Below are 27828 nucleotides of genomic sequence, written 5' to 3'. Positions count from 1 at the left end.
GGGGACAGGCAGCGGCCCGGGCCCGCCAAATGGCGAGTAGGGGGCAGAGGTTTGAAGCCTCAATTAAAATTAATCTGGGAAGGCAATAATAATGAAGGAAATTAAGGCGTTATATAAACATATGTATGTACTGCACTATTATTACTTCTTGGTGGCTATTAGTGCTCACTGCAGGGATGTCCTGCTGTCTGGAAATCGGCTTTGCCAGCAAGGAAACCTGAGGAAAATGCTACCCTAGTTAATGATGCTGTAGCTTTTAGGAGAAGCTTACAATTAAATAGATACAGTTTTTTCTTTCAAAATATGCTCTTGAATAAATTAATTTGCATCCAGAAAGGGCATCTGCTTTCCTTGGCTCAGATATTGTTCTAAAAGTGTTTAGGTATGCGGCTCATGCAGAGACTGGTGCCTAATATCTGAGCAGTTCTGAAGATCTGTCCTGGGTTGTTTCAGGTTAAACCAGCAATACTGTGTTAATTCAGAATTTTAAACACAGAACTCTGCAGGGTCAGTAACCCTGGGAGAGGGAAAGGATGGGCACACAGACACCAGAGCCCATGAGGTGAAGAGCTAAATGGCCTGGTGTTTAGTAACACCTAGCAGCTAACACTAAACCTTCTCTTTTATACTTGAGGGAGAAACTGGAAACACTGGACCCGTCTCTGGGTTTGTTGGAGGTAGGTTTCAAGGAAGCGTCCCCAACAATTTTTTTTTTACTTTTATGATGTTTTGGGAATATGTGTCTAGAACTTATTGACTGGAAATTGAGGCCTTGTACCCTCTGCATTTCACTTGGGCTGTGGTTGATGTACTGGAAGAAGCCTAGGCTAGTCACTGCAGATACACTTAAGTGTTAAACCCACAAGCCTCCTGTTCCTGTAGGCCCTCTGGACTCAGAAGTCCTAATTTGTGTAGTACTCCTGCTCAGTTATTGCAATACTACTCAGTAGCAGCACCAATGCAGATTTCAGATGCTCGGCTGGAAGCACTCTGAAGAATTACATGGCTCTATCCTCATCCTTCCAAGGATAACACAAAACTGGACAATGTGAAAAATCTTAATTTGATTTGCAAATCAGGAAAAGCAATGATAAATCTTTTATTTTTAAATAGAAGTTTATAGTTGGAAATTATGCTTGCCTTCTGTGCATCACTTGGAAGTGTATAAATATAAAAGCCTTGTTCAGCTGTTTCTCTTTTGTAATTATAAAATTTATTAAAGTACAAATGTAGTTTTAAATCAAAGTTTTTTTTAAGCTGTTTCTCATTGTTGCATGCACTGGAAATACGAAATTAATTCATGGCAACTTATTAATCAATAATGTTTCTCATGCAGGTCACTTGCTGAGTTATCTCCAATTCACAGTTCATTAGAAGGTATGTAACTCCTCAGTGATGTTGTTATTTAACAGGTATGTTTTCATTATGTTATTAATGACCTCTGGATTTACCAGCTCCTGACACAAGAAAGATTTCAGAGATGCTTAACATGGAATAGGAAATCTTTTCCCATGGGTATTGCTCACATTAGGTCATGTAATACCTAGTAATAAATTTACTATTTTGTATTTCGTAGTCTCCTCCAAGGATGCCCATAAATTTCATACAGAGCTGAATTCATGTCCAACCCTCTTTTCAGGTGTATATGTACCTATATATATAGATAGATAGATAGGCACAATCTTCATCTTTTGTTCCTCCCAATAAACTGTATTATTTTTCATCAGGTGTGGAAGGAACCAGTCTTTTAAAATTAGATGCACAGTATACATCTGTGGTGAAATTTAAAGGAACTGCTCTCAGATACATGGGAAGGAATTGTAGCTAATGATATGATAAAAAATTGTTTTGTTTCCAGAGCCTGTAAAATAGCAGAATGTCCTGAATATTCAAAGGCTTTCATGGTTGTCTTCATTCCACAGAAAAGGTTACTTGAGTATGGAAGACTTTTGCAAAATTAGGAGGGTTTAGTTTAAACTGAGGATTTTAAAGTCTTGCCAAGAGGCTCAAATGACCTTTGAAATAGGAATGCTTCCTGAGCTCAGTCAGGATGCTCAGTCTTTTTAAAACTAGCTCCTGCAATTATTTGCAACTGCACCTTTACTTCAGTTTGATTTCTGAGCACAAGAAAACAGCTCTTGTCCTCCCATACTTAAGGCACTGAATAATAGAGACCAGTTTTGAAAACTCAGCACTGGAGCCATGGCAGAGGACCCTGAATTCTGCTGTTGAACTCTGAACATGTAAGCTGTGTCGGGCAGACTTGCAAAGAATTGGAACCAGATATTTTTGTAATGCAATGACATCATCTTGTTCCCTGAGGTTTCCAGAAATCTTACTTGCTGTGTACAGCAGTGTGCTCATTTCTGTTAAGTCATTCTAAACTGAGAGTAGTTCCGTCCACTGAAATGGGGTCATATAATTGTTTTAAAACCGGTGAATTAGAACCTGGAGTCTTGGGGTTTGTGTATATATAGAGCCTTGAATGCAAATGAGATACCAGAGCCACAAACGGCAGTTGTAATTTTTGCTTGCTTCACAGGAGGGTGCTCAGCCTCTGTCTTTATGGGCAAGGAAGAGCAATTCCCAGGGTCATTAGAAAGAAGTGGAGAAGCTGTTTTCTTAACTGGTCTATTCATGTAGTGACATTGAAGGCTCTGTTAAATGCAATTACTCAAAAAAATACTTAGCTGTTAAAGAATTTTAGGTGTGTGTTAATTGCTGTTGGAAGACCATTACAAGGGTATTTAGGTCAGAGATGTACTTTAATGATCATCCACTGTGTAAGACATTGGTATTCTCTAATGGGTGTGCCTAAAGGTGCCAGAGTTTTTAATAGAATCTTTGAAGTTTGTCAAAATTGTTTTTTTCCAATCTAATGTGTTAATCTCAATGTGTGAATTGTGTGAATCCTTCTATTGAATAATGACTTCTCATGTATATAAAAACCTAGCCCAAGTGGGTTGACTGGGAAGGGGTGGATGAGTTTGTTAATTTATGCTTGCTCTGTAGTACCTGTTTGTTTATATCCTTAATTATTCTTTATTTTCTGTGGTACATAGTAATATATTTTAAGTTCAAAAACCAAAGTAATGTTCTACCATAACTAATAAAATTGAAGTGTTTAAAAGTTATATTTATTAATTTGGGTTAGTGTTTAATAGTGTTCAACTCACAGAAGAAAAAAGTCTGTCTTCATAATTAGTAAGAAGTCCCCGCAGTCTACCAGCCCTTCCGGCTAACTCCCAGTTACATCCTGGGCATGACGTGCTGTGGTATGGAATACCTCTTTGGCTAGCTTGGGTCAGGTGTCCTGTCTCTGCTTCCTCCCGGTTTCTCCTCCTCCCTGGCAGACCATGAAGCTCACAAAGTCCTTGGCCAAACCAAAACATTATTGTTATTAGCTCTGTTCCCAGGCCAAAAGTCAAAACACAGCACTGTACCAGTTACCAAGAAGGAGAAAAATGACTGCTACTGCTGAACCCAGGACAGTCTGCCATAAAATGTTTTATTTGACTGACTATAACCTGAATAAATGGTGAGAGAAAGAATCTTATTAGTTACCACTATATAAGAAAAATGTTGGTTTGAGTGGCTGAAAGTTGACTGCCTTTCTGTTTACCTTCTTAGAGATCAGTTAAACAGAGGTCTTGGATGTTGTTATCTGGTCAGAATTTAGTGAGCGAGTTAACACTTTCTGTCTGCAAACAGTTTGCTAAGCTTTTGTCTTGTACAAGGTCAAAATATTCTGGCCCTCTGAATGCATGTCCATTTCAAGTGCTAAGGAAAACCAGTTGTATTTAAAAAGCATTACCATTGTAGAGAGATTTCCAGTTATTTCCTTTCAGAACCTTCAGAATAAATACAAACACAGAAATAGAACAAGCAAAACCTTGTTTGTTGTGTTGTATGGGATTTGTCCCATTAAGGTCAGCATGTAAATATTTGCTTCACTTCAGTCAATGTTTACTTCACTGGTCAATAAGACCTGGTTTGCACTTCATAAAGTTAATGCTTACCTTCTGGTTTTAGTTTGGTGCAGATATATCAAACTCTCTGTTTCTAGCATTATGGAAGGCTTTTTTGCTGCTTTTCTAACAAAAATAATTTTGTATTAACAGATGTGTGTTAGTTTATTAGCAAGTCTTATCCACAAGTAAGACCACGTGCATCATGTAATAAGATTATCCAGATTATGCCTATAATATTTCACAAGTACAGGAAGGATAATAATATATAATAATAAATAAATACTGAAAAAAAGGTAGAATTACTAAATATATTACCAAATTTAAAAATAATTGTGTAAAACTGTAAACCAGGAATTCCACATCAGTGGCTTTTTGTGCTTGTTTTGTGCCAGTCAAGTTCTCTGGTAAAGGAAAACGTGTCATACTTCATTAAGCGATGATTTGGTATTTTGTTTTTCTTTTCCTTGCGTAAGATACATTAATTAGACTGAAGGAGAACCTCAGAAACGAACATGTAAATTTTTGGGTGATATAAATATAAATGCTATGGGGGTTAGATCTGGATAAATCAATATATCTGAAGAAAATGCTTGTCATCTAGATCTAGTGCATAATTCCTTGCATATCCCAACTTCCTCTGAAAGAACCACAGAACCCTTCTGTGGGTTCTGTTTTTTTTGTGGTGTGTGTGGTCTTTTTATTTTGTTTGGGTTTTGTTTTTTTTTTTTAATCTTTACATTTGCAGATTTGTACTTCATGGTCAAATGCATTAAAAGAAGAAAAAGAAATGGGGGAGGAAAAGAAAAAATGTAATTTGTGGTAAATTTGCTTTTGCATGATGCCATTCTCTTCAGATTTTTATCTTGAGAAGTGTTTTTAAAGATTCTCATCTGATAATGGGTAAGCACTGCCTGATCCTCGCTTTGGAAATCCTGGACTTCAGATGGTCAGCTGGAGTCCCCACTCACCGGTTTAGAGGTGCAGTAGAAGTGAGCATTGGGTGGTGTTGCAAGAACACACTGTTTGCTCCCTGTCATAAATATTCTCCAGTATTTTGAAGAAATTAGTCATATTTTCTATATCACTGGTACAAGTTTCTAGCTTACTGTTTGTTGCAAGGAGATCACCATAAAATCTTTGTGTCCACCAACTTACAGAAGTGGCAGAAACTGAACCTTTACATCCTTATAGCTGACTAGTCTATGTTTCCAAATTTGACACTTCATTTCTGTGGAAGAATTTTTCCCCATGCATTTCATACTTATATCATACTTGTGTCTATGCTTACTTTTCAGGGGTTTAGTTATGAGTTGATAGATGATAGTAAGAGGTGTTTGACTTGCAACCTGCCAGAGGCTTTGTCTGCAGCATATGGTTAAGAGATAGTGCCATCTACTTGGTGTCTGGTCAAAGGAGATAACACAGTTGTTTGTTAAGCAAGACACATTTATTATCTTGCTGTAATACACACGTTTCTTGCAGTGGCATACTTAAAACCAGTTCTGAGGAGGTAGAGAAAATTCAATGTGTTTGCAGCTATGGCACAGAACAAAATTTGTGTCTTCTTACAAAGATCTCCAATACTTGACCCTTAGAGGGGCAATTTTATGATTTATACAATTGGGGGTGAGGGTGAGACTGTTTAATTCATTTACTCTTACAGTCTGAGTCTTCAGTTGAACTGAAGTCTCTGAACTAAATCACAGCACACCCATTTCCCTTGAACTGTCAAATAAAACATCTGTTTATGATAATCATTATCTTAATTTAATGGTGATTTCTAGCTCACTTAGTAGTTTTCTTCATGAATAGAAAGAATTAATGGAAGACTACTTAGAAGAGTACTTACTACTTAACTAAGAACTACTTACAGAGTAAAACATTGGTGAAGGAATATTGGAATTAATCTTGCACTCATATGTAGCTTCTTTCAAGAGACATTATAATGATTATGTGAGCCTGCACGAGCTGAAGTCTCGCATTGTGTTCCCTATTTTCAGTAGAAGGTGACTGTCTTGTCCACTAGTTTCAGACAGGCCTCTGACTGCTCATAGATCAAAAATACAATCAAAATGTTTGCTGAGGGCCATTCAAGATCCAGCAAGTTACAAAGTCCTTTTTATTGATGTAGCAGCTGAAGTGCCAACATTTCTAAGTGAAAATTACACAACTTGATAGTCTGAAATTAGGCAAGAAATACATAGATAAATACATAAATAAAAAGCCTTTTTCAAGTGATGAAGAAAGTCCTTATAACTGGGAGGCCTGAACATGCCTGCTGAAAACCAGGCTTCCTTCTATGTGTAAATAAGGATCTGACTGTGTGACTTCAGGCATTCAAATTTGAAAAGTTTGGTCTACCACTCTGTAACTTCTGCTTTTGATACTGAGTTCATCATACTGCACTGCTCAGGGGTGCACGTGTTTGTTTCTTTGTTTGAAATCGTTACATTTATAATTTGACAGTAGCTTCTTAGAGAAAACCAAATGGGGATGTCAACTCTATGAGCAGGGGCTGTGAAGAAGGAACATGTGGTTGAGTATATACAGACCAACAAAAGATTGTTTTCAGCTCGGTGACAGTGGAGAGAGCTGGAGAACAGCATAAGGAGAGATATAGGTAGATTAACCTATACATTCAATATGTCATAGCACTGATAGGATTCCATCTGTAATGTAATAGATGCCCAAAACTTTTGCATGTGTGTGGATGTGTGCATACATACTTTTCGAAACTTCCAAGTTGTACATCCTACCTTACAGAACTTCTGTAATATCAGAGGATATTTCTTTGTGCCACTTGTCAGAAAGGGCCTGCAGAATGCCTTCTGCACAATCTTCAGTGGGGCCAATGTTGTGTTCGGTTCAAATTTAAGGGTTGCAGGGGGTTGGTGTGTTTGTTTAAATTTCTGAAATGAATCGCAGTGATAACGGCAACTGAACAACATTTGGATTTCTGTGTGCAGCAGAACATTGTTTTCTTTTAACATACAAGAAAATATGAAACACTACAACAAAATAATATCTTCAAATCCTGCCCGGGGTCTGCCCACTCAGATATCCAGCTAACGTTTTGTAGTACATTCAGCGGAAGACATGAAGCAATGATAATATGGTCAACAGAATTGTTTAACATTTGTTTAGATCCTGATAGAGTAATTATGCTCTAGCGTGCATAACTGCCACAGTGTTAAAATATAATTGTAAAATGCATTACTCTTTTAATCCATAATTTGAACCTTTATACAGGCCATGTAATAATCTAGATACAGAACTATTCATCTGTGACTATTTAACAGGTGCACATCATTTATGTCTGTTCTTTTTTTAAGTAAGCTGAACTTACTTCTGTTGAACTTCACCAAGTTAACCATTTTTCACCCTCCAACACTGCAGTAAAATTGTACTTCCTTAAATCTGGTTTGCTTGCAGACAGAGTCTGACACAGTAGATTTAGTACAGCTGCAGTATTAACGTTCAAAACTCCCAAGCTGCACAGTTTTCCCACATGCTACATAAAAATGCTGTACAGTTTCTCTCTGCAAGGCTCCTCCATTAGGGCATTAACTGACTGTGTGCCTCCAATTTGGTTAGTGTTTTCATTTATATGTAATGAAGTTTTACACACTCACCCGGATTACTAGTTATTGCAAAGGAAGCATCGTAAAATAATAATTTTACCCAATATTGCCTTAACATTAATTTTCAAACTGTGAAACTCAATAGAAAATAAATCTGGAGAGAAAGATGCAGAATCATGAAACAAAATGAGTTGTTAAAAAATAACTAGTGCTTATATGTATTCTTAACTAGCTATAAGAAAATACAATGGTATTTTTTTCCACAATTATAAAGGCAGCAGCATGGACTTGTGTATCCTGTAATAGTGGAAAGTGGGAAAATGCTCAGGAATCCAGGGCATTGCTCTCTCATCACAACACTGAGATCTGTTCATTCAGTTTCAGAAGGGCAGCTTTTCCATGGGTTTCAGAATGAATCGGTGCATAATTGAAGGTAGGTTTGTAAGTTATGCTTCAAAAGATGGAAGGAAATGTGGTTTCTTTGAAGACCTGAATGTAGAGCCCTGACAGTTTGGATGATGTTGAGTTTCCAGTCAAGAACGAAGTGGACCAAGCCAGATTCCAGTTTAGGTCTTTGCATCTGTATGATAGGACTGTGTGCTTCCAGTTTGATAGCAATCTGCCTGTGTGTCTTTTAATCCCTAAACGCAATGAATGGCTTCAGTGCCACGACTTTAGCCTCCTCCAGTTCTTTCCATGTCAAAAGAAGTTCTATTTTCATCTTCTAAAGAAATACTTGCTAACCTTTATTTTACCAGGAGTCATTTATAGCAACCAACTAATTTTATTGCACCTTTATCAGTTTTTCTGTCCAGATTTGGAAATCACTTGTCCCCTCTTTATTCAGTCTCTGGAGGTCCCTCCCCTCCAGAAAAATCTCAGCTTTGGTTTCTTACAGAGTCAGCAGTGGAGGATAGGGAGCAGTGCAAAACTCTTGCTGCTGCTGCGTCTCCTGACAGGGTGCAGAGCCCTGGAGGAGGAAACAGCATAAACATTCTTCATAAAGCAGACAAAATAGGTGCAGGCAAATATTTTAAATTGAACTATAATGAAATTACTGTTTATGGCCCAGCTTCTACCTTACATCCAGAATCTGTCATTTAGGTGATTGGGCAGGCAGGTGGCAAATCTAATTGAATTCAAGAAAATAAATAAGGAAGTAGGCTGGGGATTGTTTGCTAAAAAGAAGACACCTAGTTTACTAATTAGGAGGATTTATGGGATGCTGTTCTTAAAAACAGATGATTATTGATAGCTCATCTTAATCATGAAAGTTACCTTGTAGTTTGTTAGCTAAAAGCAGGTTTGCTGCAGCAGCCAGACGTGGTTACAATGTGCTCAGGGAAGATGACCTGGCTTTAATCCACCTGGCGTGGACAGCAGTGTCTTGGGAACAGGGCAGGGGTTGTAGGCTGTGCTGCTGCAGCCTGAGCACCTGTGTGCATTGGGTTGCACTTCTTACTGCAATGGAGCCATTGGTGTAGAGAGAAAAGGGTTATATCCGGTTCTGTGTTAGCAATAACCTGAAACAGCAGACCCACTGAACTAGACATTTGTTTTCATCTGGAAACTTTATGAAAGGCTGCACAGCAACAGTGTTATTAATTAGAGAGGCAGTAGGAAAAACCATGGTATATTGCATCTGTCTTATAATTAAAAAGAATGCCAGCTTATCTTTCTATCTAATTCAAAGAGAGTGTAAAAATTATAGGGCTATAGGAAACCAAGATGGAGATTGCTTTTGAAATTGTCGTATATCTAAATCAATCTAAGGTATTTTAATGGAAATTGGAAGTAGATATTAAACTAAACTATTTGTCAGTGGAGACTGCTGAAGTGGAAGTTAAATCAATTTTTGTTTTGTTTAAAGGAAATAGTGGTAGTGACTGTGACATTTAGGTCAGTATTGTCTCTCATTAAAGTCATTTTAATGTTCAAAGCTGTATCAGTTACTGGTGAGCTCATCATGGCAGCCATGTATGAATTACACATTTGCCTATACCATTATCTAATCCATTTCTCTGTGCTACACTTTGGAATAATTTGAATATGAAATATATCAGGAAAACAAAGTTGTTTTGTTCTAAGTGAAGAACTCGAGCAGAACTATTCCTCACAAAAAGCAGCAAACACCCAGAGTGAATCACCATGGAGGAGATTGCAGCTGAGATTGTAAATATTATTTGAGAGACTTAGATTTCCTTCTGAAAGGAAAGACATTAAGGGATATTTTGTAAATGTAGAAGGGGAATAATAACAAAAACCCCTAGAAGATAAATCTGTCTCACCAGCCTTTTTGCTATTTCATGTCTAACATTCATTTTGGAGGTATAACAGTTGCATCAAGCTGAAGCTAGTTTAATTTTATGGGCCTGGTAAAATGGAGTTGATTCATAGGGATCTGGTCTGTTCTCTTCTGTCACCTAATATTTCTGTTCCTATGTCTGAATGTTATTTTGATCAACCATATACATATTTTTTTTTTAACAGTTTGGAGAAAAATAGCTGAAAGTTTCAAGGTAAAGTTTTTATATTCATTCTCATGCATTCAGTTGTTCTGCAGAACTCCTTTATTGCATATGCCTCCAAGTAATCTCTAGTGATTAAGATGCAATGCCAAAGTAAAATAGTTAATTACAATTTAGATTGGAAATAGATTAGTTTCATTTGGTATTTCAGAGTTATGATTTCAGCTGTTCTTATGCCCAGCAACAAATAAATTAAGAAACAGGGAGTGCAAAAGCCATGTGCTTCAGTGTTGAGGTAACTGTTCATTAGGAGCAAGGGAAGAAGAGGTTTTTTTCAATGCAGGAGAGTTGCATTTTGCATTAGAGAGAGTTTTTCTGAGCAGAGGTTCTAACACCTCAGGAGACTGTATTTTTCTTGACTTTGATAGGAGCCAATACGTTATAGATGTCTTGAACTATTTGCCGTTCCTCATTTGCCTTGGGAAGAACACCACCTTGGTGCTGGAACTTCACTCTGGGTGTAGACTTCGCTCTTGAAAGACTAATGTGTCTCACGGACAATCCAGCTTAGTGTAAAAAATCTTTTAGTTTACTTGTGATTTATTTGCAAAATTATTTTTGTATTTTGTGAGTGATACAAATTTAGACTTTGGTACTTGTGCTGCTTGTTTTTTTGTGTGTTTGTGTTTAATGCAGCTGGAGGTTATTATGTAAAATGAGTTTGTTTGAATCTTTAAAGGAGCTGCCAACTTGCATTTGCCTGATTTACTTCAGCAGTGGAGGAGAGGAAGAATTCCAAACACGTCATCCTGATTTCACAAGTCTGCAGAGGTCTCCAAAGTGGACTTGTCCATCTGTGTTAGGTAGTAAATAGCACTCTACTTTTGTTACATGCAAATGCCTCTGTATGTGCACTCCCTCTCTGTATACAAGTAATCTGTAGATCCTATCTGTCTAGACATGTGTGCATACACTTTCTGGACTTAAGCCACTGAACACTAATTATGTATAAAGTATCTAAGTGTTCACACAGGCATACAAGACACAAAGAAATCTAGTTATTTTTCTTTTGAAATAATACAAACAGTAAATAATAGTTGAGCAAATAAAACTTGCAGTTCAATTTTTGTTTCAGTTCACAATGCTATTACATGGCCCTTGAAAACTGTGGAGTAAGAATGCAATGATAAATAAAAGACAATCCATCTTGTTTTCATTAAGGGACTAGTTTCTTACTACACTGCTGAAAGAGATGTCTTGATTTGCATTTGGATATAAAGATTCCTTATTCTCAAAATAAACTCAGTGTAATAATTGGGGTTGTAATTTTTATTGAAGGTGAGTGCTGGCTTCCAGTTCTCAGATGTTAATATTAATTTTGATCTTAAGAAAAATTGCTATGCTAATTATCAATATATAACTTTTTACATTTTTAGGAGCATTTCTTAATGAATGTTGGAGAGAATGACTTTCTGTAACTTCCTTGCATTGCACTGGAATTCCATGGTAGATGTAGCAGTAGCATTCAGTTCCCTAGACAGCATCCATCCACCTTAATCATGAAACTGTCTCTTCTTTCATTTTCCTTTTCTATTAATTAGAGTTTTGGTTGTTTGGTGGTTTTGTTTTTTTTTTTTTTTTTTTTTGGTTGTTGTTTGGGTTTTGTTTTGTTTTTAATTTCTGGAACAAATTAAAGCAGAGTGCTATAAACAAATGACTTCTTAATTAATAACCCTGATTTAGTTCCAGTGCATAGCTTGTATTTTGTTGTATATGAAACATAGTGGCCAAATACTGTATAATGCAGTACAACACTGGATTAAGAGTATTTTTAGGCATAGGTGGATTTTGTGATCCTACCACTTGAAGTCATGTTATAATGCCTGTCTTCTACATCATAGAAGCTCTTGCTACTTTGAATGTTCCTTGCATCACAAAGTTGTAGTTCAGCCTATGTTCCTCTGCCACTCTCTCATCCTTCCTCAGTGGCTGTAATTCTGTAATTGCTTGATCTGACCAACAGCATTTGAAGTCAAAATGAATGACATCTTTATCTCACATTTCCTTGAACGTACGATAGTTTTCTCTGTTACAGCAGATAATTGTTATTGTATTTGCAGTAGTTCCTTGTATGTATTTAAGCACTGGAAATGTTTTTGTATTTCTAGAGTCCTGTGTGGTTGGCAAAAACTGACAGTTGCAGTTATAATTGTAGCACAGGTGCAGAACTTACCTTCTCTCTAATGTTCTTCCAAAACAGAAAAAAAATTGCATATGAACATTATTAATTCACTAAATATTCAGTGACAGTACTTACCTCATAGTTATAGACATTCCTCCCCAAAATCTATTTTTATTGTGTTCACCCATCCTGAAGTGGCAAAAGGCAGGAGGGAAGGGAAAAGGAGGCTTTGCTTGCTCAAATCTTGACTTCAAAAACAATGAAGAAAATAACCCTAGTGTCTGGGTTTCCAAACCAAGGCACCAGGACAGCCAGCTGGTGGTAATTTCTAAGCAGCTGTAGTGGATGTTGTTCACAGTTCTCTGCTTTGACAGTTTTTATGCTTTGTTGTTCAATTTTGTGCATGAATCCACTGGCATCATCTTCATTGTGGGAGAGCATTTCCCTTTCTAAAGAGTTTCTGTGGAATCTCCTGCAGCACACAGAAATTGTGCTGTACCTTTCACTGGGTCCTACAAATTAAAGCCTCCTAGTGTAGCCAAAGCACATTCTCTTTGTTGTTGTTTTGCACTCTGTACCCATGAAGGGTCCTGGGCTTAGTTTTTAAAGGAATAATTATACTATTTAAATATTAAACATCAAAGTTCTTCTTTTGTTGTTAAAATGATATTAAAGTAGGACAAAACCGATTTGCAGTTTATGGTATTGCATTCCAGAATTGCTGGCGTTGCAGCTGATGTCCTGTTTCAGCGATATTGGCACTGCCAGGAGGCTCAGAAATGCAGACTTTAATCAAAAACTTTGAGATACACTTCAGTTAAATTGCAAATTAATCTTTCCTTGTGAACTTCCAAGCTGTTAAAAAGAGCAAATGGCTGCAGCTTCCTTTAAAATAATTCAAAAGCCTGCTTTTCATCAGCATATGATTTCAGTATAGTGGAAGTAAAGGCTGTGTGTCGTCTTCTCACAGATTGTTATTTAAGCACTATATATTAGCTTTCATTGCCCTTTTGATATATTTAAGCTCATAAACTTCTCATTGAACAGATTAAATTTACCATTATGTTGTTACTTTTTATGAATAGAATAAATCAATATCAGATATGTTGGTTTGCACTGAACTGTTTATTTTAAGGGATGTTTAAACTTTACTGAAAGAAAATAGGTCTGATGCCCAGTCCTCCACTTTAAAATTCTTTATTTGGTAACACTTTGAGATACAGCCTGTCTCAACCAGCAAGTGCCACACATATCATCCAGTGATACAAGGCAAATAAAATTCCCTAACATTCTTTGAAATGTAATATATTTTGCACTATTCCCAATATCTAGTATTTAAATACTTGCAAGTTGTTTTGTTATTGCAATAGAAAGCTTTCATTTCATTATTAGGGAAATATTCCAGAGTAAGACTAGTATTTTTTTTTTTCACTGAAAAATATTAACTCTGTGCTGAAAATGTCTGTCTGATATCTCATATATATACATATATAAGAAAATAATAAATTCTTTCAAAAGACACAGTCCTCAATCATAAATCAAATGCTAGCAGGTCAATGAAAACTGCCTTCTAAAATGTATTGCTCAATTCTTAATATTTATGGTAGCCACAAAACTTGAAAACACCTGTTCTGCAGAGAAGTAGCTCTTTAAAATACACTCCAGCAGCAAGAGCTCTCTCTGAATTCAGAGTCAGAACTTTGCTTTGCAGGGGTTAAGTGAGCAGCCATGATTCCCAAAAAGTGATAAAAAATGTTTAGTTCTTTTAATTGTGAGGAAACAGGAGCTTATTTCACTTTAAGGCTGTAATCCTCAAATAGTCTGTACAAACCAGCTGACTTTGTCTACAGATCTGAAGTGTTCAGAAATATCATTGCGTTTATTTTGTCTTTGAATTTTTGCTTTTTTGATTGTTTAATGTATGTTTATTATTGTTAGTCAGGTGAAGTTCCACATAGACAATTGCAAAAGTATGTACAGTGGATATAAAAACTTGGAAAGTACTTATATCAGTATAATCATGTAATAACAGCCCAGACTTTGTGCTTGATAGAGGTATTTTGTTCAGATGCAGTGTTGCTTCTGTAGGCATTTCCTCACCAATAATATATGCAGTACAATCTTTAGGATTGTATTAAATAGCTAATTAAATGGGGTCAGCTTAATCTTTCTTGATGATTAGGAATAGGCATCTCATCCACTGGAAAAGCTAATTGTTTTGGGTGGAGCATCTTGTTCTTGTTTGAATCATGATCTCTGTTTACATTCACACAGCATTCATCACTTGCACCTTTTGGAAAAAAAGGGGGTGTGCCCAGAGCAGTTTTTCAAATGCTGTATAGGTAAGTTATAGAGGAGGATGCATTTCCCTTCATTCCTCTCTATGAGCAAAATAGGAAGACATTTTGAATTCATAATGCAGAATAAAAGCTGTATTTGCAAAGTACACAAAGAACTGTATTTTGTTTTCAAATAACTTTTAAAAGCAAGTCCTCCAGGCTCATCAGCTGAACCGTCTTGTTCCTCTGTGAGCATTCTTCAGCAGTAGCACTGCAGTATTTTCCTGGTAATTTTCATTCTTTTCCAATTGTTATTATTTTATAACTGTTTGTCTTTCTTCTGTGGGCTGTTCATTTTTTTGCATGCTAGTGAAAGCTTCTTGGTCATTTTCCCTGTCCTTCCCTCAGTCTGATATTTTCTGCCAGCTTTTCTTGCCCTAATGCCTTTTATTTGTTTGTTTGTTTGCTTTCCTGCAATGGCTAGATCTTAGAATCATAGAATCGTAGAATAGTTAGGGTTGGAAAAGACCTTAACATCATCTAGTTCCAACCCCTCTGCCATGGGCAGGGACACACTCACACTAAACCATCTCACCCAAGGCTTCGTCCAACCTGGCCTTGAACACTACCAGGGATGGAGCATTCACAACCTCCCTGGGCAATCTATTCCAGTGCCTCACCACCCTTACAGTAAAGGACTTCTTCCTTATATCCAACCTAAACTTCCCCTGTTTAAGTTTTAACCCGTTACCCCTTGTCCTGACACTACAGTCCCTAATGAAATAGTCCCATCCCCAGCATCCCTATAGGCCCCCTTCAGATACTGGAAGGCTGCTATGAGGTTTCCACGCAGCCTTCTTTTCTCCAGGCTGAACAGCCCCAACTTTCTCAGCCTGTCTTCATACGGGAGGTGCTCCAGTCCCTGATCATCCTCGTGGCCTTCTCTGGACTTGTTCCAACAGTTCCATGTCCTTTTTATGTTAAGGACACCAGAACTGCACACAATGCTCCAAGTGAGGTCTCACAAAAGCAGAGTAGAGGGGCAGGATCACCTCCTTCGACCTGCTGGTCACGCTCCTTTTGATGCAGCCCAGGATATGGTTGGCTTTCTGGGCTGCAAGTGCACACTACTGGCTCATGTTCATTTTCTCATTGATCTTGCCTTGGTACAACCATTGCTTTTATTGCTCTTGGAGGAGTGCATCTATTCAAATGCTCCGTATGTTGTGGCTTCTGTCATCAAGGTTGGAAAGACCAAAAGGAGAGACTGCAGAGTGACCTTCTGGCAGTTTTTCTGTCTTCCCTCCACCCTGCATTTGAGACTTAGGAGTTCTTCTGATCCTTCTTTGGGAAGGACTCTATAGCTCACTCAGAAGTGTTCATACTGAAGTCTGGTTTATTTTGATCATGAAATGTCATTATGGTTATAAATTGCTGCTTCTCAGGAACAAAATGGTGTGATTATGGGTGATCTGTGAGCTCAGTGTTCCATCGTCCAGAGAGCAAGTAGCATACAAGGAATTACTAGAAAAGAAATAGAGAAAAAAACATGAGGAACTTTCTGATACTGCTATAAAACCATCATATATCTGCATCTTGAGTCCTGTGTGCCTTAAAAAGGATATGTTAAAACAACAAAAGCTGTAGAGAAGGGCAACAAATGCAATCAAAGATACAGCAGATGTAGTGATTGTGAACCATATCTGTGTTCCTTCTACAAAAGGCCTTGAAGCCATTTAAAGTTATAACTTTTATGCTATTCATTTTCTGATTAAAATAATCTTCTGTAAGTGATTTTATGATACATATAAATATTATGTTTAGCAGTCTTCATGGGTGAAGTAAGGCTTTTCTCGTAGGCAAGGGGAAGGCTATACATGCAAATTTGGATTCCTAATGCATTTCTACTAACTCTGCACTTACACTCCAACAGAATTAAGGAAACCTGTATTTTTAATATCTTCTTTTTTATCTGTTTCTTTATCTTCTCATTTCATTTCTTGCTTCCATTCTCTTTATTTTTCTTTTTCTGTGGGTATATTTTTGGCTGCATTTTTCTCTTGTATTTGTTTCCTTTGCCTTGAACTTTCTCCCAAATGCCTCAGTTTTGTTCTTTTTATCTAGACCTGCATATACACATTGAATCATCATTTTGCTCTCCTTCCATTTCTACTTCCTTTCCTCTTCTACTCCAGTATTTATATTTTCCCCTTTCCTCCCTAATGTTCCCATTTTTCCTCAGCATTTGTTGATGTCTCTCTTTCCCATGTACTTTCCTGTCTTTCTCTAGGTATTTGGTACTTTAGCTCGGGAGGAAGGACTAAAGAGGGACTTGGGCCTTGAACTTTTTCTTGATACTGCAAAACTGTGTAGAAAGTACCTTAAAATTGTGGGGGTTGGAGTATTTCCTAACTGACCTGTGGCGTGAGGATGACAGAGAAAATAAAGTCCTGTTTAGCAAATCTAACTTCTCCTAAAAATTCAGGCTCCATCCTTCCAGCTGGGAACAAGATAATATAATGGGTTGTTACAAGCTGTTAAAATTTGAGACCAAGGAGGGGGAATAGGCTGAAGTTATTCCATGAATTGTTCCATTCTTTGTGAGAGGCTGTTAAAATAAAGCAACAATATAAAAGATGAGTTATATACAATTTAATGTAAAGCTGTTTGATGTCATTATGATATTTCTTCCTTGATTGTCTAACATTTGTGTACTTCTAAAAAGTTTTACATTTTTTGGTTCTTTCTGAACATTATGAAAATTGTACTGAGAGGAGTAAATTCATCTGCATAAAATTGACTGCAAAGAGCAATTAGTCCTTCATTAATATGCAAATTTGGTCCAGTGCAAATTCATCTATATATGAGGCTTAAATATGCAAGTCAGTCTTGCTGTGCGAGAAGCCCAGATGCTTTTATTTACTTTGAAATTGAGGGATTTGGTTAATGATGTTGTTGACAGGAAAACTTGAATAAATTTGATGATCACCATCTTTCATATTAGATGAGACCCACGGAAAAAAAATTACCAAGTAAAATACCAATTTTATTTGGTGATTTCCTATTACCAATCTAGTAATAAAATGTAAGATACAAAGTAATAGAGTTAAATTTCCTAACGTAGTTATCCTGAGACTTAAACTGTTCCCCAAAGATAGAACCATTTTTCTTAAACTTTGTTTTTCCAGAGGGTAAAGACATCTACATAAGCTGTATGAATAATATACTGCCTAGAGATTTAATATTGGAAAGTTAGCTCTGTTGCTTGTTTCATTTGGAGAGAGTATATACGCCTGGGAATTAAAAAACAGGAGCTTTGGAAATGGCTGTCATCATCATTTTCCATTAATTATCTGTAGAGTCTTCTCAAGACTTAGTGTTGAGGCTTTTTCTGAACTTGTGGAGCCGGACTGGAAGCTGTCTGAACACATGGTCATTTATATTTGGATCACCTAAGTTAAGTAATAAACATTTTCTTAAATATCTTTAAATCTTTCCATCCCTCAGTAACACAACTTTCTTACTGCTGTCACCCAACATAGATTGGCTGGTCTTGCCTCTTTCCTTCTCTCTGTGCTTCTGCCCCACGTACCATGGTTCTTTTGGCACATCCAGCATTTCTCTGATTTTGCCCATTGATGCCACAGCAGCTGTTACTTAGTTGTGTGTGGGTAGGGTTGCCTTTGCATTTATTAGTCTTGTTTCATCTGCATGGAGAGGGTGTCAGATGTTATTCCTCCTGGTGTTTCTTCCTTTTTCTTTCTCTGTAGTTCACTCAAACCTTAATTTAGTTTTGGCTTAAACAACCTGGTCTTTGACTTCTGCTGTGCAGTCTTTATCCTGGACTCAATTTGGTTTTCTCTGTCACCTGTGACACTTTCAAAATAGAAGGGGTATGTAGTTTAAATGGACTGAACTCTATGGCAATTTATAAAGCTCTTGTAACTGCCCAAGGACAAGTTAATAGATTATGCTGTTTGATTCCTCTGACTTCTTGGCACAGCTGTTTGGGGTATAAATCCTCACAGTAGTGAACATTTAGTTTCCAAATATTTAATGTGCTGTGCTAGGCAAAAAGCTTATAGGACAATGTTAAGGAAAAAAGAAAATCGAGACACTAAAATTGATGTGCTTGCTCACTACATGGTGCAGTCTTGCAGGTGAGTCCAAAAGCAGGAAAATAGAAACAGATTTGAATATTTGGGAGGAGAAGGGGAGGAGTCTGTTAGTCTTGTAAAGGGTCTGGTTATTGTTCAAAGGAATCTCCTTTCTTACACTGAAATAAGGCACTGACAGCTGTCGGAAGGCATGGTATAGAGGATATACTTCCAGTACTTAATACTTTAGGAGGTGAAAGTTCAAAACCACAACATCTTCTGAGACTTAAATAGTCTTTGCCTTTGAGAACACATAATAGCTGGACAGTTTCTAGTATTGTTCAGTGCCATCCACAGTGATCTTTTCTGATCTAGCTCCCAAAAGAAGGAAAATATTAATTTTCAAATATATGAACAGTAGGCATCTCAGCACAACCTGAGGTTGTCTCCTATCAACTATATAATCTTTATATTCTAGATTAATAAACACTTCAGCCTTGGAGTTTATTAGTCCAAAATATATTTATTACCTCATAAATTCAAACCCCCTCCAGTTATCATCTAATTAAATTGCAACACTGTGCATGCTATCTTTGGGGATGTATTAATAATGAAATTATCTTGTGAAACAGTAATTACATGCTTTGTGCATTCTTTTCCATACTTTTTTTTTCAGTGTCTATGTGATGAGTGGGGCACACAGTACTCCATTGTTCTGAGCTCCTCCAAACTCCATACTTATCCAAGGATAAGCAGGCTTATTTTTTTCCTCTTAGAAAAAGAGAGAAAAGTTTGTGCGTTTTTGCACTTGGGAAGGGGAAGGACCAATATTGCTAGGCTAGGAACAGTTATGAAGCATGATTGTGCAAGTAATTTTATATCATGTTTTCTCCTCACTCTTTGACTTTACTCACAGGAATAAAAACTACTTGCAGGATCTTTTCTGTAAGGCAGTTCTTACTGTAGTTGCCAAAAGTGAAGATGACCACTTTATTTGCAAGAGAATATTCATTTATAGGCCTTCACTGGTGACGTAGAATTGAATAAAAGGAAAATAGTCTTAAAGCCTTCCTCGGGAGAGAGATTTACTTGCAATTTTTTCAGTGGTGAGTGTACTTACTATGTTCTAATTTGTATATGTATTGGCCCTATGGGTGCTTGTGCTTTATCAAGGTTGTCTTCCATCTTCTCCTAATACACTGGGTGATTGTGTATTGATAAGATTTCTTTGGCTCGTTTTTTTTCCTGACTTTACAGAACAAGGTATTCAGAATCCTGGCTAGCATGCACTTGCCCAACAATGAAAGAGGCACAAGTGACAAAACGGTTTGCACATAACTTCCATGTATTTTTAAGTAGTTTATCTCTGTAGTTCAAGTACATGTGTTGAGCAATAATCTGAGCATGTGATTCTTGTTGCCATGGGCTCCTGCTCTACCTGACAGAAGTGGAGTTTCATTCTCTGTTATACTTCCAGATGCTGTAATCCAGAGGCTTGTGTTTTCAGCATCCATGTGTTGGTGGAACATATTATATAGTTGATTTTATATATATATAGATAGAAGATTACATAGTTGATAAGAGACAACCTCAGGTTGTACTGAGATGCATGCTGTTTATATATTTGAAAATTAATATTTTCCTTCTTTTGGGAGCTAGATCAGAAAGCCAAGATCACTGTGGATGGCACTGAACAATACTGGAAACTGTCCATATCAGCATGGCAGATGATATGTCTGCCATGTCATCTTGTCATTTGTATGGCCTTTTGGTTGTTTTGCTGCAATTACTGTGGCTATGCAGGTGTTTGCATTTAGAGGAAGGGCACTTTCCATCAGTTTCTTCATTGAATCTTTTAGGTCTTTCTGGCACAAGAGGTGTTTTGCCTTGTCCCTAGTTTTCTATCTACAAGTTCTACAAGCACTGCAGCCTTATTGAAAAGTTATACCTTTGTGAAATGTGCTAATCCTCAGACTATATCCAGTACTCAACAAAAATCAATTAACCTTCCAGAAAGTTCTTTATTTAAAGAAGACCTTTTTTGACTGTGTTAAAACTCTTGATATGTGGACAAATAGAACCATTTTATACTGGTCAGATCATAGAATTCTGTAGGTATTTTGTAATTTTATATTAAGTAGGGATCATTCACTTCATACAAAGGGTTTTGATTCAACTTGCAGCTAGAACTCCACTCCTACGCTGCACGTGCAACTTAATGCTTTACTTGTGTTTTGCATTCATTCTGGTGAAGGTTTTCAAGCCTTCTGTGTTTGTACTCTTCTATTTCACTGCAGAGTCCCACAAGACTTCTGCAAACAGAAAGGCCCCCTATGCTGCCCCACTAAATTGTTTGTCATTGGTATTTAATTTGCAGATTTTAAAATGAGACACCATTCTAATGTTGGGTTTCTTTTTCCTGATGTGAATAAGTTCAATACAGAGTACTTGCAGAGATATATGTTGTCAAGCAATTGTATCAGGTGAAACGTATTGGGTTTCTTTTTCTTTTTCTCATCCCCCCACCCCCTGTATTTTGCAGTAATTGTTTTGAGTCTCTAAGTTCTCATTTTATGGGAAACATTATGGCTGAAGTTATAAAGAAGATAACATTAAGGATTTTGCTCACTTATGGTGATTACTCTGAAAACAAACGCAACTCAGGAGACAAATGTTATGAGCTACCTGTAAGTTCTGGTCCACAGAACAGGTAAGGAGCCAGGGATACTTCTGAACTTGCACATGAAATTTATCCTCAATGTAACGGTTGAGCTCGTTGTCTGCTGCTCTTTCTAAACGTGAAGTAAGGAATGAAATGCTCATATATTCTATATAGAACAGCTGACATGTTTTATGCATTCCTGTGTTTGCCTAAAAAGTCATGGATAATCAACTTAATTTGATGTGCAAAATACAATGCATGGATGAATTCTGATACATATCCCTCGCCATGTCTGCGCTGTTACGAGAGGCAAAAACTTCCAGAAAAGAAACAGCAATGAAAATCTTCCTGATAGTTTTCTCATTGTTTTTTTCTCCAAGGACATACCTGTAGGTGGGTTCTCCAGTGTTTGGTTTTTTTACCAACCCTGAATGGCTGTTCTGTATGTGTCAGTTATTTTCTCGTGGTCTGTCTTCCCCTATTAGAAATCAAACCTACCTTATCACTTCAGATGTTTAGTCTCTATAATCTGAACTAGGAAACACTGACACATTTCCCTTTTAGACCTTTTTAATAATTTAAATGTATGTTTAAAATATTTTTTTAATCCCCATGTTATTGCTGTTGTGAAGCAGAACAGGCAGGAACCAGTAGCAGAGACAGATGTGACTGTAACAGAGGTTAGCATTTTATAAGTAATACCCTGGGTGTAATGAGGCTAATGGTCTTAATTAACTCTTCAAATGTTTTTAACACAACTGTAGTAAATAAGTTTAAAATCTAATGTACTTGCACTAACCCTATCAGTTTACTTTTTGCCTTGCTTATTTTGGATGACAAAGCCCCAGATTGGTCTTATTTTTAGAGAATTTCTCACAGAATAGAGTATATATAGTTCTAGCAAAAAGGGAAATTTGTATGGGCAAAAAGGATGAGTGATAATCCTGATGAGGTGGGGGCGTGTAGAAAATCAGCCTGTGAGGTTAGATTTAGTTCTGTATTAGTCTATTCCTGCCTTGGAAATCCATACTTTTGCCAGAATATCCACCAGCATTAGGTAGACTGACAATTGGTCATAGGATTTCATATCCTTTTGGTTGTTGTGTGTAGTTGGTGTATCCTTTTGCTGGAAAGAAACAGCTGGATATTTTCTGTCATAATGTGACCAATCCACCTCTGTTGTTGTCATTTTAATTGCTGTGGCTGTTTTTTTAAGTCCTCTACAGAAGGTCTTTGTAGTGACAAGCGAACAGTTTACGCTTCATAAGCAAACATAAAGAATGCTGCTGCTAATTGGAGAGGGTGTAATGCAGTTATGATTCCAGCAACATTTAAGTTACAGTGTTAAAGGACATGGTTTTACTTGTGTTTATGTTGCACATAAAATTTTACTCAGGGTGAATTTGGTGGGGAAGATTTTATAACAGGAAAGACTAATTCCAGGATTAGGGGGAAGGGAGGGAGAGAGAGAAGTTTAATTTTTCTAGCCCACATATACAGTATTAAAGATCAGCATTTTATTACTCTTTCTGTTTATTGTAACTGTTAATTGCTGGCTTGTGGAATAACTTAGCAATGAAAATGGAAGGACTGTCACAGCCTCAGAAAAGCTCACTTTTCCCCTCCCTGAATAACTGTAGCCACAGTGTTTCATGTTGAAGAGGACTCTTCCAGAGTCACCAGTTTCCCAAAGGAGGTTGTTAGTAATTTAGTCTTTGGGGTTTTTTTCCTAGATATTCTGCATGTGGTAGCTGCAGATCGCCCATCTTCTAGAAGTTTGAAGAACCTTGTTTTAAACCTTCCTTTTTTTTTTCCTAAATTACATCTCCATGGAATACTTGACTGTGGATTAATAGTTTTACAGTTATATAGAATCATAGAATAGTTAGGGTTGGAAAAGACCTTAAGATCAGCCAGTCCAACCCTGCCTGCCATGGGCAGGGACACATCACACCAAATCACATCATCCAACACTGTCCACCCTGGCCATGAGCACTGCCAGGGGTGGAGCATTCACAACTTCCTTGGGCAACAGGCCCAAGATAATTTCCTCTTCATGCTTTTCTTTTGTTTGTTTGTTTGGGGTTTTGTGTTTTTTGTGGGTTTTTTGTGGATTTGTTTGTTTGGGTTTTGGTTTTGTTTTGTTTTTTTTCCACTTACATCTCTCTTCTGAGGCGACAAAATGTGTGGAACCTCATTTTGAATAGTCTTGGGAGGGCTAAATGTGCTTCCTTTTCCAGTTCACTTGCTAGCTTGTTGGGTTTTAAAAGATACAATTTTTTAGCATCTAAACAGGAAGCCACAGCTATTTACATGAGAAGAATCAGAGACATGACAGGGCTTCCCCCCCAAACATTCTCTATGTAATTGCTGAAGGCATTCCAAGCCACTCTAAGGGAGCGTACTGTCTGCCAGTCATTATGCTCTCCTTGGAAGACCATCTGTTGCACTTCAAACATGTAAAGGTCTGCTATCATTTTTTGCACCAAACAAATCAGTTTCTTTGTCTGACATGCTGTAGCTCTTCAATGTGGACTAAAGGTAGTTTCAATTGCAAAGTGCAGAATATTCTGTTTTGTTACACTACAATAGAAAGGCATTAATCTCAGATTTTGGAAGACAAACATACTGATTAAACTAATTACAATGCCTTTCAATAATTTCAATTTATTTGGCAACAAATTGTTAACAACACAAAATCTGAAATATATTTTCTCTTAACTCAGCCAGAAGCACATTGTAAGATTTTTGCTTTTGGTGAACGAACCTTTCCACTGTAGGGGTATCCAGATTTAATAGATACTGACATCTGAATTAAATTACCTTATTTTAACTGAATTCCTTAACTAGCTTATTTTTATCTGAAACTAGTAACTCAAAGAAACTTTCAGTGGTAAACATAGAGACAGCAGCTAGAAATGCTAGAACCTGTGTCATGCTAAGCATACGTCCTTTATGAGGATGTAATACTTGGTTTTACAGTCTCTATTTACATGGGTTAACGAGAATCCCGTCCATGAGTAAAAGGTATTAAACAATGATTTGTTTTGTTTTTTCCTGCTGCAGATTTAAAGAGTATGTATGGTCATTAATCTCAGATTGGAGAAAACAAGCATTCTGTTTTCCCAGCAGCAAAGTTCTGTGCAGAGATTTCCAACTAGGGAAATACATAACAATTTCTGTCTGATCAGGGAGTGGTCCTATCTTTTCTCTCTCTCTTCTCCATACTGCATAGCAGCTAATGTTCTGGTCAGAAGTATTAATATGTTAGATCTTGAATGTCAGTAGCCCCCAAGATTCTGACAAGACTATTCATGTGCATTCATACGTCTTAATCAAAGCTGACACTAAAGAGAGCAAGAATTCTTATATTCCTCTTTTTATTGCCGTGCATTAAACTCACATCTTCTCTTGGAGACCTCTGCTAAAAATGACATATTCACCATCTGAAAAAAGCATTCTTGCAAAATCTAAACAAAGCAGCTGAAGATCGGTATGGCACAGAGCAGAGTCTCCTGCGGAAGCTCCCAGTGCAAATCCAAACTACACCGCAATTATAGACACCTTACAAATGCTGTAAGATAAATACTAATGGGAAATAAGTGGTCCCCCAATCTCATCTCCCATGGGGGCTTTGCTGTTGTCATTTTTAATTACAAAGTAAGTGGTCTCCTAATTTCTTGAAACTATATGGAATGTCCTCATAGGAATGCTTGGATTCCAGTGACTTGAACTCATTGTTTTCTGAGAAACACACACTGCGTAAATATACTGCTGTACCTTCTATTCTGGACATATTTCCATACATACTTGCAGTATGGAGCACAGTACACGTGTGGTTAACTTTGCAGTGATCTGATTGTATTGTTAAAGTCAGACATTTCTTTATAGCTATGACATTCTAAATCTTCTTTTTGAAACTGGTAACAGTGAGCAATGCTGACTAGGTGGCTCTGGGCATCTAGCCATTTTTAGGTAGTGTAATTTGTTAAAAATTATCTTTCTTCCCACCCAAATCCCCTTGAAACCATTTGGAGAAGAGAACTGTTGAACAGTTGCCAATAGTAAGTCCTGCTGAGACCTCTGTATCCTCCTGACAGAACTGTCGGTGCCAACTGGAGACTGACTGGCATAGGTTTGAACTCTCTACTACTTGATATATTTGCTTCACATGGACCAATTACAATAATTACCACCTCTGTAGCTGGAGTTTAAGCATTCAGTCCGCACTTCCTACCTCAGGTTGTTGGCAATATGTTCAGTCCTGTAATCTCAATTTTCTTTGAACTAATTAAGTAGAAAATAAAGACTTTGGAAAATGAGGAGAGTCTGAATGGAAATCAAAGGCTAAATAATGTCACTGTTTTTCATGTTGCTATTGCTCTTCAGCTGCGTTTCTTTCATTGTAGTCTTTACTTCTAAAAGGTAGCATCTTCTTTTAAGTTTGTCCACAGAGGTTTACTGGGAGATGCAATAGTGGAGTATCTTTTAGCATGAAAGAACAAGCGTTATCAAGTCCTACCTCTTGTTTTGATATTTTTCAAAACAGAATTGTTCCTTTCCAGATAAATACTTTTGACTAAAGGGGAAAATCATCCATACATCCCTTACTACTTTTGGCTAGATGTTTCAATGCAACTATGGGAGAGAGTACGATAGAACATTAACGGCCCAGTTCCTAAGGAGTCTGTTTAATTTGATGCAACGGGGATCATCTCACCCCTGCCCCCACTACTGCTGTACTTCCAAGAGAGCAGTTAATTTTTAAATGGGATCAGTAGCACTTTTTTTAAACTGGTAAAGTTTATATTAGAGAAGGATGACCGTGAGATTGAGCACAAACTCACTGACTGTGTCTTTCCTAATATGAATGCATTGTGCAGTGTATATACTGAAATTCATATTAAAATTTCTTCATGAGGTTCCCTCTAGGGAAAGGAAGAGAGAAGGAAAAGGCTACATGTGACAGATGCTAATTATGCAGCTTAATGCACTTCTGGAACTTGCAGAGATGAGAACTACATAAGAACCTATCTAAAAAATAGAAAGCATATTTTCAAGAGCATTTTTTTCCACCTTTTTTTATCTGCCTCCTCCCCACTTTTTAAGGAGGCTTTATTTCCCAAGTAGCATGTACAGTTTGCAAAGGGCAACAAGTTATGTATCGGGTCCAATACAAGATACTATTGTATATGAAATGAAAGGGAATGACTCTTAAAAATCTCTAGTTGATGTGTTGGTTTTCTTTCCTCTTTTGTCAATATTTTATTCTTTATCCCTTATTTATGTTTACAGGAAAAATCATGTTCTGCACTTGTCTGTGCTGGGATCCTATATAAGTGTTTATGATGACTAATATGTAAGTACTAATGAAGCGGATCTCAAACTGTATTTTACAGATAAGTAAACTGAGACACAGAAGCCGGGTTCCTCCAAGCTGTGAAGTGAATCGATGCCAAGCCCAGCGTTAGACACTAGATTAATCCTTTCTTCCAGAAGTCGAGCTGTGCGGTTTCAGGCCAAAGAAATGGATTCTCAGTGAGTGAAGATTTGGTGTCATCCTGAAATCAATGGGGAAATGCAAGGGTACATTTGCTGTGCATCAAGCCCACCCTGTTTTGTTGCATGGGATTTCTGCTCCCTCTCCCAAATCTCAGTTTTACCAAAGGATAATTTTTCCTCTAGAGGGAAAACCATACCAGCTCTTGTGCACTAATGCCAAGCGCTGCTTTCTTTTATTTCCTTTGAAGCACTGGATTTCTCCTTCAGGAGGTGGTGTGACTTAATGTCGTCTCCCTGCGCAGCGAGGTAACCGCTCTAGTGACCAAAGCAGTGTGCTGAAACTTGGGAGGGCCTTGGTGTGCCCCTCGACACCCCTGGCAGCATGGGGCGAATTCTCCTCGCACCGCAGTCCTCGTCTGCAGTCGCCACAGAGAAAACCATCTGTTCCACTTGGAAAGGGGTTGGGTTCCACACGCCCTCCCCCCCGCATCCCGGCTCCAGCCCCAGCTGCCGTGTTTCGATGAGCACTGAGGGGATGAGTCTCCTGTGTTAAAAATACTCTGGTTCTATTTGGATAAAAAGAAGAATCTTCCTTGCCTACACTGCCACACAAAAATAGTCTTAGTGTGAGTAAATCTTCAAAGTTCCTCTTGGTGAAAATATCTAGCCTTGCTTTTTTTTCTTTAACTTCTCATATAAATTTATTTATAGAATGCCCTTCTTTCCTCCTACTCTACTGCAGAAGGTTGCCACTCGTCTCGTTCATGAGTCCTGAAATAAGTTGCAGGGCCTTTGAAACATCATCATGTTGCATAGTTGTGATGCAATGTGCTGCTGTTGCATGAATGTATCATATTTTAATGTGAATGTCATGTTAGCTGGGACATTCATGTCTACCTTTACTTTAGGCATTTTACACTGGTTTGTATTTTCACTTTAACTTTGCAGTCAAAAAATTCTGTATGTAGTAACTTAAAATTTCACATTCTACATAGAAAAATAGTATGTAATGAGAAGATTAGCAAGATGCAAATACTTCCAAATATCTCTTAAAAATAGCTTTCGCTGTCACTGTAGCATCTTAAT

At 37.4% G+C, this 27828-nt stretch overlaps 1 long non-coding RNA gene across 2 annotated transcripts; it reads left to right on the top strand.

Moving 5' to 3' along the window:
- Positions 1-15: 15 nt before the first annotated feature.
- LOC134162847 (uncharacterized) lies at positions 16-27545 on the top strand. 2 transcript variants are annotated; one of them, XR_009964464.1, is made up of 8 exons: positions 16-677; positions 1337-1412; positions 4717-4790; positions 10760-14544; positions 17841-17942; positions 19495-19684; positions 21121-21633; positions 26640-27545. It is a non-coding gene; the product is annotated as an uncharacterized LOC134162847 (long non-coding RNA). The 2 variants fall into 2 exon arrangements; XR_009964463.1 differs by lacking the exon at positions 21121-21633 and having other exon boundaries at positions 17841-19684.
- The last annotated feature ends 283 nt before the right edge of the window (positions 27546-27828 follow it).

Source organism: Pezoporus occidentalis, unplaced genomic scaffold (genome assembly GCF_034315485.1).
Source record: "Pezoporus occidentalis ecotype Australia unplaced genomic scaffold, CSIRO_AGI_Poc_V1 ctg192, whole genome shotgun sequence".
NCBI classification, from domain to species: Eukaryota; Metazoa; Chordata; class Aves; order Psittaciformes; family Psittacidae; genus Pezoporus; species Pezoporus occidentalis.
This window is presented reverse-complemented; position numbering and strand designations above follow the sequence as displayed.